The sequence below is a fragment of the Pongo abelii genome, chromosome 4 (genome assembly GCF_028885655.2).
Source record: "Pongo abelii isolate AG06213 chromosome 4, NHGRI_mPonAbe1-v2.0_pri, whole genome shotgun sequence".
NCBI lineage: Eukaryota > Metazoa > Chordata > Mammalia > Primates > Hominidae > Pongo > Pongo abelii.
Genome location: NC_071989.2, coordinates 163529935 through 163542743, shown reverse-complemented (window position 1 = coordinate 163542743; position 12809 = coordinate 163529935). Strand labels below are relative to the sequence as shown.

The window sequence follows — 12809 nt, the reverse complement described above, 5'->3', positions numbered from 1 at the left end:
TCCTGGGCTTAAGAAATTCTCCTGCCAGGCCAGGCACGGTGGCTCATGCCTGTAATCCCAGCACTTTGGGAGGCTGAGGCAGGCAAATTATGAGGTCAAGAGTTTAAGACCAGCCTGGCCAATATGGTGAAACCCCATCTCTACTGAAAAAAAAAACCCACAAAAATTAGCCGGGCCTGGCAGCGTGCACCTGTAGTCCCAGCTACTTGGGAGGCTGAGGCAGAAGAATTGCTTGAACCTGGGAGGCGGAGGTTGCAGTTAGCTGTAATCATGCCATTGCATTCCAGCCTGGGTGACAGAGCAAGACTCCATCTCAAAAAATAAAAAAAAGAAATCCTCCTGCCTCAGCCTTCCAAAGATTGCTGAGATTACAGGCATGAGCCACTACACCTGGCATTTTTTGTTTTGTTTTTTAGAGACAGGGTCCCACTCTGTCACTCAGGTTGGAGTACAGGACACAATCATAGCTCACTGCAGCCTCCAACTCCTGGGCTCAAGCCATCTTCCCACCTCAGCCTCCTGAGTAGCTGGGATAACAAACATGTGCCAGTAAGCTCTGCTAATTTTTTTGTATATGTAGTAGAAATGGGGTTTTGCTATGTTGCCCAGGCTGGTCTCAAACTCCTGGCCTCAAGTGATCCTCCCGCCATGGTCTTCCAAAGTGCTGAGATTATACGTGTGAGCCGCTGTGCCCAGCCAAGTTTCTGAGTTTTATTTTAGAAAGGAGTCTTCCTATGCTGCCCAGGCTGGTCTCAAATACCTGGGCTCAAGGGATCCTCTGACCTCAGCCTCCCAAATAGTTGGGACTACAGGTGAGCACCACCATGCCCAGCCAATCTCCATGTTTGATTGTTAAGTGGAAAAAGCAAGGTGCACAACAAACATACTATGCTGCTGTTGCTAACGGAGAAGCACAAGGTCTACACATGTTTCTATTTACATATGTAAGCTCTGGAAGGATATACAAAAATCTGGTCACAGAGGTTGTCTCTTGGGAGGAAAGAAAGGGGACTGAGGAGAAATTAAAAAAAAGACTTTTCGTTGTACATTCTTTTGACCCTATTGTATTTTATATCATTTGCACATTTGCTTATTTAAAAAGTTTTCAGAAATTTAAAAGCAGCTCTTTTTCCAAAGTGCTCCTCACTTCATGTCATGGGTCCTGTATCCTAAGTTCCCCTATTTCAATCACAGTGCAAATTCACCCTTCACAGGCGTGCCTTTCCTGCATCTAGACTCACTAGAAATAGCTGATGCATCTCTCCTCCCTTGCCTGCCCTCCACAGGAAAAGAAGCAATGAAAAAAAGAAAATGAGATCCTCTGGTCTCTGTCACCTTTTTATCAACTTGTACTACCTGCCATTATCTGACACCCACATCTTTTCTTGAATCTGCCTCCTCCTATGGGACAGTAACATTTTCTTAAGTTGTAGATGATGGAGAAAATTTTTTAAAAGAAAAAAAAGTGGGCAGGGGGAGGGAAGCCCAGAGTTTGGCCAAATGCACTTTTTTCAAGTTCCTGCTTGAGCTTAGAATTCCTTTCCGCTTTAAGGACATGCCCTCTGGAAAGAAGGGTGTTTTGTTTCCAGGCCACACAGACCCAAACTTTTTTCATCACGTGCCTGGCCCAAGCCAGTACGCAGCTCTGTAATGAGATCACCATGGCCAACCTCCCACCCGAGCAAAAACAAGGTTAGCCTGCAGCACAGCCGCAGCAGCAGCAGCCACCAAAGCGGGGGCTGAAAGCGAAGAGAACTTAGATTTGACCTGTGCAAGGACCTCAGAGGAGCTTGGACACAGCCCACTGCAGAGGTAAGTGGGAACTACGGGGGAGGGGTGGTATTTGCAAAGGTCAGGACATGTCCAAGTTCACTTAAAGTAAGGGCAAAACACACTCTTCCCACCTCTGCCACCACCCTGTCCTCTCTACTTATGGCAGGGTTAGATTTGCCTCCAGTGTCCTAGGACATTTCTGTAGTGCAGTCGCCTCCTTGTCTCTTACTAATGTCTGTATCCTCTGCCTGTGTTTGTACCATCTACCTCCTCAGTAGTCTAATTTTTCTAGCAATTGACAGGTGATTGTAATGGACAAGTAATTGTTTGACTTCAAAACCATGTAAAGGAGCAACTCCTAAGTCAGAACTCAAATGAGAGACAGAACAAACTGGAAGAGACTGTTGGGAAGCAACTGCTGCCTAATTGCTTCTCATCTCTAATCTGCCATCACCTGGAAGGTATGGGCAAAATACAACAGTTTTAAAGTCTCTGGATAGATGTGTGGGCTATGAGCTAGACAAGTGGGTCGAAACTGTTTTGATGCAACACACTTGGATTTACCGACAGTGGCTCCAGTTGTGAAATTGTTAGTGGCTTGATAGTACCTATGGAAACACTCCACGAAGGTTCTTGGGTAAAGGGCATACAGTAAAGTGTGTAGATGGAGATGAACAATAGAACAGTGGCTTTCAGGACCTTCTGGGGCTTAAGGCAAGCAAGACAAGATGCTGATTTGTGGGTTGCTTCAGTTTCACGTGCAATTTCAATTAAATTTCTTTGAGTGGGATATACAGATTCAATTCAATTTGCTAAAACACAGATGCAGTGAGCATCAGCTTCTAACTTTAGTTAGGAAAGTAATTAGCACAAGGGAATGGCGCTAAAATGTTCCATAGCAAATGCTGAACACATTTTGAGGGCAAAAAGCAATGCTTTTGATTCATGTATCTCTTATTTATTCGGCAAATCCTTCTTGAGTATCTGCTGCATGCCAGGCTTGGGCTTGATTCTGTGGATCTCATGGTAAACAAGACAGGCAGGTTCTCAGCCTCATGGACATCAATCAAGCAGAACAGTAAGCTCAAAGGGTGCAAGTACCATGCAGCAAAAGGAGTGAAGAGAATATTACTAAAACTGGCCCATGGGAATCATTTTTAACCTTTCCTTTCATGCATTTAATCTTCTGTTTTTGTTTTTGTTTTTTTTGTTTGTTTGTTTTTTGAGATGGAGTCTCCCTCTGTCACCCAGGCTGGAGTGCAGCGGCGTGATTTCAGCTCACTGCAACCTCCACCTCCTGGGTTCAAGTGATTCTCCCACCTCAGCCCCCCAAGTAGCTGGGATTACAGATGCCCACCCCCACACCCGGCTAATTTTTGTATTTTTAGTAGAGATGGGGTTTCACCATGTTGGCCAGGCTGGTCTCCAACTCCTGACCTCAGGTGATCCACCCACCTCGGCCTCCCAAAGTTATGGGATTACAGGCATGAGCCAACGTGCCCAGCCGCATTTCATCTTTGTTTTTGTTTTTTTCTTTTTTGGAGACAGACTCTCGCTCTGGCGCCCAGGCTGGAGTGCAGTGGCATGATCTCGGCTCACTGCAACCTCCGCCTCCCAGGTTCAAACGATTCTCCTGTCTCAGCCTCCAGAGTAGCCGGGATTACAGGCACGCACCACCACACCTGGCTAATTTTTATATTTTTAGTAGGGACGAAGTTTCACCATATTGGCCAGGCTAGTCTCAAACCCCTGACCTCAGGTGATCCGCCCACCTCAGCCTCCAAAAATGCTGGGATTACAGACGTGAGCCACCGCTTCTGGCCGCATTTCATCTTCTTAAATGAATATCGGCCACTCTATCTTCTATATAAGCCTCAGATTAGTACAGATGTTGAGTCATAGCAGCTCCTCAAAACCCTCTTCACCAGAGGCTTTAAGCTGTGTAATTACATTACAGGTCAGTCTCCTCAGCCCTGGAGGTTGACTGCTCAGCCTTTTCCTAGCATACAGTCTGAGAGCAGAGGCTGAAGTAAGGGGAGTTCTAATCTTTGGGTCAGTTGTCCTCTCCCTGTGTCATTTCTTATGAAATAGAATTTATGCTATTCCCAAAATACATACAGCACTAGGCAAAGTGTTAAGAAGCCTAGATTTTGCCAGAAACCATGTGGAGTTCGGAGCAAGTCACTTCTACTATCTAGGGCTTCCTCTTTAGCTTATAAAATGGAAGGGGTAGACCAGATGAACATGAGGTCTTTTTCCCCCCTCTAAGAGTAAATTGTCTCAATAATTTTACAAGTTATTTACAAAACAATACACATTCACATAAAGGTGATATATTTATATCTATAAAATAGGAACATTCAGTAGCCCAGGCATGGTGGCTCACGCCTGTAATCCTAGCACTTTGGGAGGCCGAGGTGGGCGGATCACAAGGTCAGGAGATCGAGACCATCCTGGCTAACATGGTGAAACCCTGTCTCTACTAAAAATACAAAAAATTAGCCGGGCGTGGTGGCAGGCACCTGTGGTCCCAGCTACTCGGGAGGCTGAGGCAGGAGAATGATGTGAACTCAGGAGGCGGAGCTTGCAGTGAGCCAAGATCGCGCCACTGCACTCCAGCCTGGGTGACAGAGCAAGACTCTGTCTCAAAAAAAAAAAAAAGGAACATTCATCAATCATGCAGAATATCCAGGAAACAAGAATATGAAAGAAAATCTGGGCCAGGCACAGTGGCTCATGCCTGTAATCCCAGCACTTTGGGAGGCCGAGGTGGGCATATCACCGGAGGTCAGGAGTTCAAGACCAGTCTGGCTAACATGGTGAAACCCCATCTCTACTAAAAATAAAAAAATTAGCCAGGCGTGGTGGGGGTGGGTGCCTGTAATCCCAGCTACTTAGGAGGCTGAGGCAGGAGAATCGCTTGAACCCGGGAGGTGGAGGCTGCAGTGAGTCAAGGTCATGCCATTGCACTCCAGCCTGGGCAACATGAGCGAGACTCCATCTCAAAAAAAAAAAAAGAAAGAAGGAAAGAAAAAAAATCTGAAAGAGCTGGGCTGTAGACAAATAAAATTCAAGATTAAACCGTCTGTATTCTTTCCAGCCTCACCTTATTCCCATGTCCTTTACTCAGATTCTTGAAGTTGTAAACATTAGCTATAGCTTCACTGTGTCATTTATCTAGATTGGGGATTCTTTAATAAAAAGCCTGCATACTGAGAATCATCTGCTTTCAACAAAACCACACAGGCAGGGCAGAGTGGTTCATGCCTGGAATCCCAGCACTTTGGGAGACCAAGATCGCTTAAGCCCAGGAGTCCAAGACCAGCTTGGGCAACATAGGGAGACCCCATGTTTACAAAAATTTTTTAAAAATTCACCAGCATGGTGGCACAGACCTGTAGTCCCAGTTACTTAGGGGACTGAGGTGGGAGGATCACCTGAGCATAGAAGATTGAGGCTGCAGTGAGCTATGATTGAGCCATTGCACTTCAGTCTGGGCAACAGAGCAAAATGCTATCTCTAAAAAATAAATAAAATCCTTGGTTCACACTAAAAAACAAACAAACAAAAAACCAGAACCACACTAAAAAGTATCTAATTTGCTACTAGGGAGGCTGAGGCAGGAGGATCACCTGACCCCAGGAAGTCGAGGCTGCAGTGAATAATGATTGGGTCACTGCACTCCAGCCTGGACAGAGTGAAACCCTGTCTCAAAATAAATAAATAAATAAAATTTGGATAAACTCACACAGAATATCAAATTCACTCTAAGGGAGTATCCATTCATTGTTGTAAAATATTAGAATCTTCAGCCAGGCATGGTGGCTCATGCCTGTAATCCCAACGCTTTGGGAGGCTGAGGTGGGAACATCACTTGAGCCCAGGAGTTTGAGACCAGCCTGGGCAAAATAGTGATACCCCATTTCTAAAAATTAAAAAAATAAAATAAGTATTTAAAAAATCTTTACTTTTAGTGCACTTCATTTCTTTCTGTCCTCTAATGCATTCCATTCTAAAATAAGTATGCCATTATCCTCCTACTTTCTCTGGAAAATCAAAGTTATATGATTTTATAAAATAGGGCAAAAAGCATGTCTTATTCATCTTTCTATCCCCTGTGTCTAGCATTGTCTCTGGCATCTGATAAATGCTTCTTGAAAGAATAATTAGTATTTTAGAGAAAACGTGTCCTTTGGTATTAAAACACACACACACACACACACACACACACACACACAATCTAGTTCACTATTCATGGCTAATACAGGCCAATCTCATGCTTTTGTGTCCCTTTCAATCCCTGATACTCACCCTGTGTTCTTCAACATCAGTGTATTCTATACTTTCGCAGTCTCAGTTGGTATAATGAGCACTGAATTCAAGTTCTGCCACTAAATATGTGTCCAGGCTGGGCGCAGTGGCTCACACCTGTAATCTCAGCACTTTGGGAGGCCGAGGCAGGCAGATCATGAGGTCAGGAGATCAAGACCATCCTGGCCAACATGGTGAAACCCCGTCTGTACTAAAAAATAAAAAACAGAAAAATTAGCTGGGTGTGGTGATGCATGCCTGTAATTCCAGCTACTCAGGAGGCTGAAGCAGGAGAATCGCTTGAACCCAGGAGGCAGAGGTTGCAGTGAGCCGAGATCATGCCACTGCACTCCAGCCTGGCAACAGAGTAAGATTCAATCTAAAAAAAAAAAATAGGTGTCCAATTTGAAGCCAAATACTAAATATCTCTGCACCTCCGTTTCTTCAGATGGAAAACGGGGGTATCTGAATAGATGAGCTCTAATACAACTTCCAGTTTGGTTTTTTGTTTTTTGTTTTGTTTTTTGAGAGTCTTGCTCTGTGGCCCAGGCTGCAGCATGAGCCACCACACCTGGTTAAATTTTTTTATATTAATACTTTGTGGATACAGGGCCTCACTATGTTTCCCAGGCTGACTCAAGCAATCCTCCCGCTTCAGCCTCTCAAAGTGCTGGGATGATAGGCGTGAGACACCATGCCCAGTCCAACTTCCAGTTCTTAAGACGGCACACTCCAAAAGGTAGAAAAAAAGAATTAGTCAAGTCACAGAAAGTAATGACTATGGTACTTCGGTGTATTAGTAAATGTTGTTGCTAGTTTTATTTGCCAAAATTTCTAACTTGAACACTACCATTAGCAAACAGTGTTAAGGAGCTTCTTTGGGTGAAGACCCACTGCCTACCATGTTTGAGGTCTCCCCTAGAACCTTTCTGACTGACCATGTTCATGTAAAACTGAAAACATGTCTGCAGGCAGAGAGGCACAGCAAGCAAGCTGCTTTGGCATAAAATATTCAGCAGAACAATACAGTTGGAGGACTCAGCACCTAGATAAGTATCTCTGGAGATGGCATATGGCCATATTGGCGTAACTGCAGAATAAATGACATGTCAGGAAATGCTTCGTTGGTTCTAATGAAATGAGATATCAACAGATAAATGCTGCTGCTCTTACAGCCAAGAAGCCTTCTCACCACCAGAAAGTAAGCAATCATTTTCCCTTTGGCCAGAAGGCGTATGTGGAGCATAGGAGTCCAGTGTCAAACATACTTATCAGCCCCTAATCATTCAGTCTCAGCAATACCCAGTTTCCATAACATGGACACAGTTATCTACAGCACTCTGCCCTGTAGAGTGAACCAGAGCTGCCTTCTTCCAGAGCCAAGATCTTATTGTACTGACAGTCATCCTAGTTCCTCTTGGTTTTTGTTTTTAATTTCAATATCTGATTCTGTTTATTTATACTTTATACCCAGCCTATATGTCAAAAGGGTTTGAGGTAGTTTCCAATAAAAGGATATATAGAACAGCTTCAAATAAATAAAAACTGATAAGAAACCATCAGACAATAACCTATATCATTTTGGTGGGGAAGGTGTGATTTGTAGAGAAAATAAACAGGTGCTTTAAAAAGAGGGGGAAAAATGGATTGTCCAATTTTCTTTGCACACCATAAGGAAGCATACCACTTCTTCCAGAGAGGCAAAACTTCTGTGCACTTACTTCTGTTTTGGTCTTTATCTGACTCAGTCTCTATGTGTACTTGTTTCTTTTCTTTTTTTTTTTTTTTTTGGAGGCAGGGTCTTGCTCTGTCATCCAGGCAGGAGTGCAGTGGTGCAATCACAGCTCATTGCAACCTCCACTGCCCCAGCTCAAGTGATTGTCCCACCTAATCTTTTTAATTTTTTGTAGGGACAGGGTCTCACTATGTTGCCCAGGCTGGTCTTTTTTTTTTTTTTTTTTTTTTGAGACAGAGTCTCACTCTGTTGCCTAGGCTGGAGTGCAGTGGCGCAATCTCGACTCACTACAGACTCCACCTCCTGGGTTCAAGCGATTTTCCTGTCTCAGCCTCCTGATAGCTGGGATTACAGGCACCCCCCACCATGCCCAGCTAATTTTTGTATTTTTAGTAGAGGTAGGGTTTTGCCATGTTGGCCAGGCTGGTCTTGAACTCCTGACCTCAAACGATCCACCCACCTCAGCATCCCAAAGTGCTGAGATTACAGGCATGAGCCACTGCACCCGACCCCAGACTGGTCTTGAACTCCTGGGCTTAAGCAATCCTCCTGCCTCGGCCTCCCAAAGTGCTGGGATTATAGGCATGAGCCACCATGCCCGGCCAAACTTATTTCTTTATTGGAATCATCATCTATATCCTCATAAAAAGTATATTGCTTCTTCTTAACAACTAAATAATGGAGTAAGGAATGTCTTCAATGGCTATTTTGGTATTCATGTGGCAGACTGTTAAATATTTTTTTCTCTTCTATCTATCTTGTTTAACTATGGTCTGACTAAAAACAGCATTCTTTGGATAAGCTAAAATGCAGTCTGGGAAGAAAGTTCAGTTTTGAAGTTGGAGACCATGTATCCAACAGCATGAAGAAAGCTGGACACTGTCTTCTTATAGAGATTTCTTGGTGTACCAGATCCCTACCTGTCTAGTAATTTCTTAGCTGTGGCATAGACCTCTAGCCCAGTACTTTGGATATAAATTTCGGAATGATGAATATGTATCCAGACTGAGAGTTTCTCATTTTTGCATCTTCAGCACTTTCTACAGCTCCTTGCACATAGTAAGTTCATAAATGTTTTTGGAAAGAATGGATGAGCTCCTGAAGATCAAAGGCCATGTCTCATTTGCTTTGCAAGCTCTTAGCAAAGATAATGGAGTTGATAAGACAGGGAAAAGGCTAGGAGACTTGGACTTGTGAGTGAAGTTCCCTGTGGCATGGCATAGCAAAAAGAGTTCTGTAAGCTTGAAAAGCAAACAAACAAACCCCAAATCCTCTCTACTCCCTTCCCAAACAGGATGGTTATCTCAATAGGGTCAACAGAACTTTTTATACTTCCTAACAAACACCGAAGAGGGAAATCCACACTGACATGAAGGCGCTGCCTGTTTTCAAATGGTTTGCAGACATTTAGATCTCCCAAGTATTTCCCAAGTTGAGGTGTTTCTTTTGACACTTGGTTCCTTGTCATTAAAATATTTGAGCTGGGCCTGGTGGTTCATACCTGTAATCCCAGTGCTTGGGAGGCTGAGGCAGGAGGATCTCTTAAACCTAGGAGTTAGAGACCAGCCTCAGCAACATAGCAAGACCCCATATCTATTTTTTTTTTTTAAAAAAGGGCCGGGTGCGGTGGCTCACACCTGTAATTGCAGCACTTTGGGAGGCCGAGGCAGGCAGATCACGAGGTCAGGAGATTGAGACCATCCTGGCCAAAATGGTGAAACCCCGTCTCTACTAAAAAAAAAAAAAATACAAAAATTAGCTGAGCATGGTGGTGCATGCCTGTAATCCCAGCTACTCGGGAGGCTGAGGCAGGAGAATTGCCTGAACCTGGGAGGCAGAGGTTGCGGTGAGCCAAGATTGCACCATTGCACTCCAGTCTGGGTGACAGAGCGAGACTCTGTCTCAAAAAAAAAACAAAAAACAAAAAACACACAAATGGCTGGGCGCAGTGGCTCACGCCTGTAATCCCAGCACTTTGGGAGGTCGAGGTAGGTGGATCACAAGGTCAGGAGTTAGAGACCAGCCTGGCCAATATGGTGAAACCCCATCTCTACTAAAAAAAAATACAAAAAAATTAGCCAGGCATGGTGGTGCATGCCTGTAATCTCAGCTACTAGAGAGGCTGAGGCAGGAGAATTGCTTGAACCCAGGAGGTGGAGGTTGCCATGAGCTGAGATTGTGCCACTAAGCTCCAGCCTAGGTGACAGAGTGAGACTCCATCTCAAAAACAAAACAAAACAAAAAAACAAAAAAAAACCACACACACAAACCAAAAGGGTGGGGGAAATGAAATATTTGATAGGTTTAGCCCTAAAAGTACCTAACACCACTACCTCCCTTGTGCTTAATGATCCATGCTTTTTGGGACTCCAGACAGCAAACAAAGTGCCAGGCTGAAAATGACACAAGTCAGGCATGGTGGCTCATGCCTGTAATCCCAGCACTTTGGAAGGCTGAGGCAGGTGGATCATCTGATGTCAGGAGCTCGAGACTGGCCTGGCCAACATGGCAAAACCCCAACTCTACTAAAAATACAAAAAAATTAGCTGTGCGTGGTGGCAGACCCCTGTAATCCCAGCTACTTGGGAGGCCGAGGCAGGATAATGACTTGAACCGGGGAGGCGGAGGTTGCAGTGAGCCAAGATCGTGCCACTGCCTTCCAGCCTGGGCGACAGAGTGAGACTGCCTCAAAAAAAAAAAAAAAAAAGAATATGACTTTGCCTCATCCCAGAATCCTAGCACTGTGTGAAGGGCAGCTTCTCTGAAGGGACCCTTATCCACCTTGGAGGTGCGGGCCAAACTCAGAATCAAGCCACAGGAACTGCTTAGGACAATGAGGGTGGAGAAAATAATTATTTAAAGAATAACTCTTTGGAATCTTCATAAGCCCAATTTATTAAATAATGTCTGTTGTCCTAGTTGTGGGGCAGGGGTGTTTACAATAGGTTTAGGCTGAGACTTAACCATCCTGAAATGCTTGCTCAGCTGTCCTTCTGGAAGCTCAGGCGGTGCATAATATGACTACAGAGCACCCTCTAACCCCCAAGTCCACAAAGGAACCCCAGCCGCCATTCAGTATCAGAACCTGGAGTGAAGGAATGCCTGCAGCTGCACTCTACTAACTTCTCTTTTTCTGGTTTTCCTAGAACTTGCATTGAGGCAGAAACTGCACACTTACAAGCCTCAGGAGCTTCCCTTGCTGTCAGTCAAGCAATGTTTGGGAAGGGAGCATGGGTAAAGCAGGCCTAGGAATGTGGACAGGGCCCTGTATTATCTAGTATGTCTGAAACCCATTCCCCTGCCTCCAGGTGGGGGTTAGGCCTACGCCACACCAAACATCCTGGTGCCTTCGCTCAAGTCAGACAGCGTCTCCCTGACAGGATATCAGATGCCTTGGTATTTCTCCCTGAGAGGCTCTTCCTCTGAGCTAACTGCACCCCTCCTGCTGTAATGGGACTCACAGTGGTAATGATAAGCAGCTTGCTTATCACCTCCTTCTGGTGTCCTAACTCCTCAAACACTGAAAGACACTTTATAGGTCACCATTCTTTCTTCCTTTCTTCAGCCTAAGTAATCTGTAAAAAAATGTGGGCTGGGCACAGTGGCTTATGCCTATAATCCTGGCACTTTGGGAGGCTGAGGCGGGAGGATCGCTTGAGCTCACAAGTTTGAGATCAGCCTGGACAATGTAGTAAGACACTGTCTCTACAAAAAATACAAAAATTAGTTGGGTATGGTGGTATGTGCCTGTAGTCTGTATTCCCAGCTACTCAGAAAACTGAAGTGGAAGAATTGCTTGAGTCTAGAAGGCTTGAGCCTGGGAGGCAGAGGTTGCAGTGAGACATCATCATGCTACTACACTCCAGCCTGGGCAACAGAGCAAGACCCTGTCTCAAAAAAAAAGAAATGTGAATGAGGCTGGGCATGGTTGTGTACACCTGTAGTCCCAGCTACTCAGAAGGCTGAGGCAGGAGGATCCCTTGAGCCCAGGAGTTTGAGTCCAGCTTGGACACCACAGTGAGACCCCATCTCCTAAAAAAAATCAATTTAAAAAAAAGGGTTCATGGGTGTAATTTCAACACTTTGGAAGGCTGAGGCAAGAGGATTGCTTGAAGCCAGGCAAGAGGATTGCTTGAAGCCAGGAGTTCAAGACCCCCATCTCCTAGTTATTAAAATAAAAATAATAATAAAAAAATGGGTCAAAGGGAAGCAGTTATTTCCTAAAGTCATAGCTGGTAAACAGGCATTTAGAATAATAAAACCAAGTACAATCATATACAAAAGAATAAAACATCCGTAGAGATGGAAGTAAGTGGCACAAAGTCCAGTTTGGAACCTGGGTCCTAAGCCTGGCTCTGCTACTTATCATCTATAGACTCTGGGAGGTCATCTGCCTCTTCTTGTCTAGGTTCTTTCATCCTTGTAACATGGTGGGACCAGATGATCTCTAGTGCTCCTCGCCAGCCACGTTTTGACACTATCTAATAGGGATGGCCAATGGGATAACATGTGCTAGCTTCTCTGGACTGGTGTGCCTGCCTTGAGTGCTGTGGTTGGGTCTGTGAGTTTAGTTAGGCTCAGGTGAAAGATGTTGGGAATGACAGGTGCTGTCTACCAGGGATGACAGAGTGATGGAGGAGAATTTGTCATCTAAGTTTCAATTACTATTATTTAAATTTAAAATTTTTGAACAACTAGTACATTCATATGGTCCAAAATTTCAACCGTATAAAAATATAAAATATTTATTGCCAGTATTGTTTTTTCTTTTTTCTTTTTTTTTGAGACATAGTCACACTCTGTCATCCAGGCTGGATCAGTGGCATGATCACGGCTCATTGCAGCCTCCATCTCCCAAACTCAAGTGATCTTCCCAGTTCAGCCTCTCAGGTAGCTGGGACCACAGGCATGTGCTACCACACCTGGCTAATTTTTTTTTATTTTTTGTAGAGACAGGGTGTCTCTATGTTTGCCCAGGCTGGTCTCAAAC

At 44.5% G+C, this 12809-nt stretch overlaps 1 protein-coding gene across 2 annotated transcripts in view; it reads left to right on the top strand.

Moving 5' to 3' along the window:
• Positions 1 to 1599: 1599 nt before the first annotated feature.
• Positions 1600 to 12809, top strand: part of FAXDC2 (fatty acid hydroxylase domain containing 2) — a 32294-nt gene continuing 21084 nt past the window's right edge. The window contains exon 1 of one of the 2 annotated variants that reach the window (XM_003776700.5): positions 1600 to 1812. The gene's annotated coding sequence lies outside the window, so the exon portion shown is untranslated. The remainder of the gene's footprint in view (positions 1813 to 12809) is intronic. The other variant, XM_063724337.1, reaches the window with a different exon arrangement.